At 44.6% G+C, this 6113-nt stretch overlaps 1 long non-coding RNA gene across 1 annotated transcript; it reads right to left on the bottom strand.

Moving 5' to 3' along the window:
• Window positions 1-1880: 1880 nt before the first annotated feature.
• Window positions 1881-4355, bottom strand: LOC116968294. Its single transcript, XR_004410451.1, has 3 exons — window positions 4235-4355; window positions 2561-2619; window positions 1881-2005 (listed from the first exon to the last, which is right to left on the bottom strand). It is a non-coding gene; the product is annotated as an uncharacterized LOC116968294 (long non-coding RNA).
• Between the last annotated feature and the right edge of the window lie 1758 nt (window positions 4356-6113).

A 6113-nucleotide genomic window follows, 5' to 3' on the forward strand; every position in this document is an offset into this window, starting at 1 on the left:
AGATAGATTCTTGATTAGTACAGGTGTTGGGGGTTATGGGGAAAAGACAGGAGAATGGGGTTAGGAGGGAGAGATAGATCAGCCAATATTGAATGGCGGAGTAGACTGGATGGGCTGAATGGCCCAATTCTGCTCCTATAACTCATGATGACCTTACAAGTGGGAGTCTTGCTGAATATTAGAAGCATTGCACTATTAGTTTAAGTGCTACCCTGTACAACACTTCATGAATCGGGAAGGATGCACATCTTTACTCTGCTATGCCTGGGATCATTCTAAAGGAGTCTATAATTTTAGCCCAGATATTGCAACTGGACTACTCCACTACTAAAACCCTGCTCAAACCCAAGCATAAAGTACATGTCATTAACAGGAACTCAGCTAATTGCAACAAACTGTAGGTGAACTGGGCAGGGTTTGGACTTCCTGAGGAAGTGAAAGACTCGAGATTAAAACCATGGTGCGGTTTTGTTCTTAAAACAGTTTGAAGTGCTGTTATGCAACATGGCGACTCATTTACACAATATTCCATTTGGAAACTATGATTAAATCAAGCCCCATACATCTTGCATAACCAATAGTCTTGCAAAACTACCGTTCAATAAAGGGCGATAAGGAGAGTGGTGCAAATGGCCACATCAAGATCATAGCAGGGTAACACTAGAAAAGGGCCAATGACCAGTCTTGCAATAACCGCTGCTGATGTTGGAACTTACTGCTCTGGTCACATCCCCGCCGAGACTGCAAAAATACGCAGACCGGGAATCTCGGAGCGTGGTGTTGTACTCGTGGCTCTCGACCGCAAAAGAAATCGGAAGGACTCCCAAGGTCATAGCGGATCCTAAAATTTAAAAAAAGGTAATTGTGCATTTTAATCTCCATCATCAAAAGAAGAAAAGTCACCCAGAGTAACACAACATTGCAAGCTTTGTAGGACTGTGGGGTCTTTGTAGCGGATCAGACATTAACATTAACAGAAGGTTCATCATTACTGCTTCCAAAGAAACCCACAGTGCTATTCTCCATTTGGAGAGCATCATTTTCTTCACAGACAGCACAAGAGCTGGTAGAGCTGCTATCTCAGTGCCAGAAACCCAGGTTCAATCCTAACTAAGAACTCCATCGAATGCAAGGTAGAGCTGAAGAAACTCAGGTGTGGCAGCATCTATGGAGCGAAGGGAATAGGCAATGTTTCGGGCCGAAACCCTTCTTCAGACTAATAGCCCTGTCCCACGATACGAGTTCATTCCAAGAGCTCTCCCGAGTTTGCCCCGATTCGAACTTGGAGATTTACGGTAATGGCCGCTCGTCGCTACTCAGGGCTCTCGTGGACATTTTTCATCATGTTGAAAAATCTTCACGAGCCTTCCCGAGCTTACCTGCCGTTAGCGAATCTTCCCGAGTACCTGCCGTTAGCGTTACGAGCCGCTAAGAGACGTCCCCGAGCTCCGACGTACCCGCTACGTACATTCTCTGTGCTTACCACAAGTTCGATTTTTTTTTCTTCTTTAAAAACTCGGGAGAGCTCTTGGAATGAACTCGTACAGTGGGACAGGACTTTGATGCAGGGTGTTGGGGGAGGGAAGAAGAAACGAAGAGGAGCCAGAGGGCTGAGGGAATAGAATTCCATAGAATGCAAATGGCCAAACAATTGTGAGCAGTGGTGACATTGGACCCAGTAATGGAACCGATACAAGACTCAAACCACCACTCATTTGTGGTGAAGAAGGATAAGTGCTGGAGTAACTCAGTGGGTCTAGCAGCATCACTGGAGACCATGGATAGGGGCTGTTGTGGTTAGTCTACAACACACAAAACCCTACATGTCCGCAGTATGGGTGCAAGGGGAAATAAAAAGGGCGACTCACCATTTAGCCTCAAGGACCTCAGATCCACGGACCGATTCACAAGGTCGTTAAGTAGCATCAACACCTCAGCATTGTCCACATGTACGGGCGTAGAGAGAAGAGCGGTCCCTTGAATATTCACATCTCCTTGGATGGATCTGTAAACACAATTAACAAATATACAAAGCCCCAACATGGACTACAAGCTTAGAAAGTACCCCGGATCAATCCTTGTTCCAGGCGTAACGTGGCCCCATCCCCGAACTCTACCTCTGCTACATTGACGACTGCATTGGTGCTACCTCCTGCACCCATGCAGAACTTACTGACTTCATCCATTTCACCACTAACTTCCAATCGGCAATTTTGGTCTACCCCAAGATAAATCTAATGTATGATCCTGTAGGTGCAGTGAAAGATGCAACGTTTGGAAGGCATCCTCCATGCAGTAAAAGCTGCTAAAGCAGATCAGAGCAGACCACTCATTCCACTGATGGCAAGGCACCCGACTCCAATCCTTTACCCTCCCCACAGGGCAAACGTCATAAGACATCCATGCAACATTGCCTCTCCCTTTTGCACAAATTGCCATCAGTAGCCAAGCTACTGTAGTTGACACCTTGCACCTTATGCTGAGAATACAACAGATGCGGTTTCAGCTAAACATCAAGAACTGGCCATCTGATAGTCTCCACTATGATAGATATACTCACATGACTCTTCCGATATTAAACTCTCGCACAAAATACTTTTCTTCCAGCGTTGCTACAACCTTGTAAAAAACAAAGACAAAATGTAAGATTTGAGAAAGTTGCCACCCTTACAAATAGTCACACATAAACACACATTAGTGCAGACGTTATAGGGACTGGGAGATCATTACAACTTGCTTCATCTAGACACCCCGTACAGGACAATTGGCATCAGGGATTTACAATGTTCGTGAGGAGGGACAAATATTCCACAGCAACAGAACAAGGAGACTTTAAAAGACAGAAGCAGCGGTAGAGTTGCTGCCTTACAGCGAATGCAGCTCCAGAGACCAGGGTTCGATCCCGACTATGGGTGCTGTCTGTACAGAAATTGTACATTTTCCCCGTGAATTTTCTCCAAGATCTTCGGTTCCCTCCCAAACTCCAAAGACGTACAGGTTTGTAAGTTAATTGGCTTGGTAAATGTAAAAATTGTCCCTAGTGTGTAGGATAGTGTTAATATGCATGCATGCACGGATCGCTGGTCGGCACGGACCTGGTAGGCCGAAGGGCCTGTTTCCACGCTGTATCTCTAAACTAGCATTAGGATCGGAAATTTCTTCCAAAATCCATTAAAAAGTTAAAACATGGAGTATCAAGTTCAATGGACACAAGATGCTGGAGTAACTCAGCGGGCCAAGCAGCATCTCTGGAGAAAAGGAATAGGTGACGTTTCAGGTCAGGACCTTTCTTCAGACCGAGGGGAGAGGGAGATGGAGATAGGGATGGGCAAGGTGTGAAAACAGATCTAAGCAGACAATAAGGAAATGTAGGTAGACAAAAAATGCTGGAGAAACTTAGCAGGTGAGGCAGTTTTTATGGAGAGAAGGAATAGGCAGCGATTCGGGTCAAGACCCTTCTTCAGACTGATGGGTCTCAACCCGAAACGTCACCAGCTCCTTCCATCCAGAGATGCTGCCTGTCCCACTGAGTTTCTCCAGCATTTTGTGTCTATCTTCGATTGATCCAGCATCTGCGGTTCTTTCGTAAACACAATAAGGAAATATAGAATGGTTAATTGTTAGCCGAGGGGGAGGTGACAATCAGTAAAATGTAATCAGGACAAATGGAACTAGGATGGGGAAGGGACAGAGAGGGAAAGTAAAGATTACTTGAAGTCAATCAATAATCAAGTCAATTTTTTTTCAGAGAAGACTTGATCCTCTACTTTCATAACCATATAACAATTACAGCACGGAAACAGGCCATCTCGGCCCTTCTAGTACGTGCCGAACACTTATTCTCCCCTAGTCCCATCTACCTGCACTCAGACCATAACCCTCCATTCCTTTCCCGTCCATATACCTATCCAATTTATTTTTAAATGATAAAATCGAACCTGCCTCCACCACTTCCACTGGAAGCTCATTCCACACAGCTACCACTCTCTGAGTAAAGAGGTTCCCCCTCATGTTACCCCTAAACTTCTGTCCCTTAATTCTCAAATAATATTAAATGCATTCCGGAATTTATGCATTCTGAGTATTGTTCAACTAATATTCTGCAGTGGTTTGTTGGCCATTAAAACAATATTCAAAATCCATTGAAAACAAGAGCGGCCTAAATTAAGTGACAAAGATCCTACATACCGACAGAAGACACCCCTACACACAAGGACTACTAGAGAAGACGTACCCAACTGCTCAAACGTTGAAGCAGATCAGGGAGGAACATTGGCTCGTCGGTCCACGGGCCAAATCCAACACTCAAGGCTGTAAACTCGATGAGCAGGGCCTCGGGCTGGAGATTTGAGAGGCTGTAGCCTGAAATTAGAATGATAAACCATGAAGAGTGGCTCAATCTGCCAAAGACTCGAGACTAGACAGGTTGAAGGGACATCTGAACAGGTACGTGGACAGGAAAGGGTTAGAGAGGCATGGGGCATACACAAACTAGGGGGACTAGTATAGATGGGGCACCTTGGTTGTCATGGCAATTAGCCCTCATTTCCGAGAATGACTATAGCTAATCAAATGATCGTCTCATTCCTGGTTATTTATCTTGATAAGGCAAAGACTACAGCAGCTTAAAGTGATTTAAAATTAATATTGTAAATCACAGATCCAATTTCTAAAGAGCAACTACACTGAGATTTAACTGCCCACATTTATTAACCCAATATTGTGGAATGTCAAGAACTGCTATTTCTAAAGACATGCTTGAAAGGATCTGCCAATGAGTACCTCAAAGAACATTTCCTCCCTACCCCAGCCATTAAAACTCTGCATCAATGCGTAGGAAGGAACAGCAGACGCTGATTTACACCGAAGATAGACACAAAATGCTGGAGTAACTCAGCAGGACAGGCAGCATCTCTGGGTGGAAGGAATGGGTGACGTTTCAGGTTGGGACCATTCTTCGGACATGTCAGGGAAGGTTAGAAACCCCCATTCACCCAAATGGCAGCCAGAACTACTACTAAAGGGCCCTGCACATAGATCACGTCAATGGATCCTTAGTCTTGCAACACAATCGATTGAAACCGTTCACCCTTCAGAGTCCAGGCTGCTCATCAATCACCTGTTCACACTATTTCTAAGTTAACCCACATCCACTCAGCTTGAATTGAGTTCAAAGTCAATAGCACTGGTCCAGGGGAGACAATCACCATTTGGTGTCATTCAAAACAAGCCACTCAATTGCCTCAAGCTCAGTAGAACAGAGTCTGGACTTGATTTCTCCTTGGTATCACTACAGGTGGAGCTGGTAAGAATCTAACATTCCAGCAAACTTTTTTTTTTAAAAGGCCAAGTTACCAGGAATAAATATACAAAACCAGTATTGTAAATGGCACTTCAATAAACTTGCTCACTATCCCTGAAGTTTAAAATGCCTGTTCCGCACCTCATCTCCCCACAATTTGTCAAACTCTTCCCCCCCCTCCTGTATCCACCTATCACTCACCAGCTTTGTCCTGCCCCTCCTCTCTTCTAGCTTTATTTAGCCCCCCCCCATTCACCTGATGGGTTCTAACCTATCCATGATCTCCAGAGATGCTGCCTGACCCGCTGAGTTACTCCAGCACTCTGTGAAACGTCACCTAGCCATGTTCTCCACAGATGCTGCCTGACCCGCTGAGTTACTCCAGCACTCTGTGAAACGTCACCTATCCATGTTCTTCACAGATGCTGCCTGACCCGCTGAGTTACTCCAGCACTTCTGTACATATGCACTAGCTGCAAACTAAGTAAGTAAGTCTATTGGCCAAATATTCACATACAAGGAATTTGCCTTGGTGCTCCACTCACTAGCAGAAACTATGTGGATTTGTTCTTCAAATGGTGTTTCGAGGGCATTGATATCAAGTCCCAAGAAACGCAGCACTATACACAGTTCAAGTTCAGTTTATTCCTCACATAAGCACAAGATGTGCAGTGAAATGAAAAGTGGCAATGCTCGCGAATTGTGCAAAAAACAAACAAACAAACAGAATGGAACAGAATCACACATTCACATATTGTGGGAGGAAAGAAAAAGGAAAAAAAAACAGCAATTTAAAAAAAAAACCAGTAGA

The sequence above is a fragment of the Amblyraja radiata genome, chromosome X, assembly GCF_010909765.2.
Source record: "Amblyraja radiata isolate CabotCenter1 chromosome X, sAmbRad1.1.pri, whole genome shotgun sequence".
Classification (NCBI taxonomy): Eukaryota; Metazoa; Chordata; class Chondrichthyes; order Rajiformes; family Rajidae; genus Amblyraja; species Amblyraja radiata.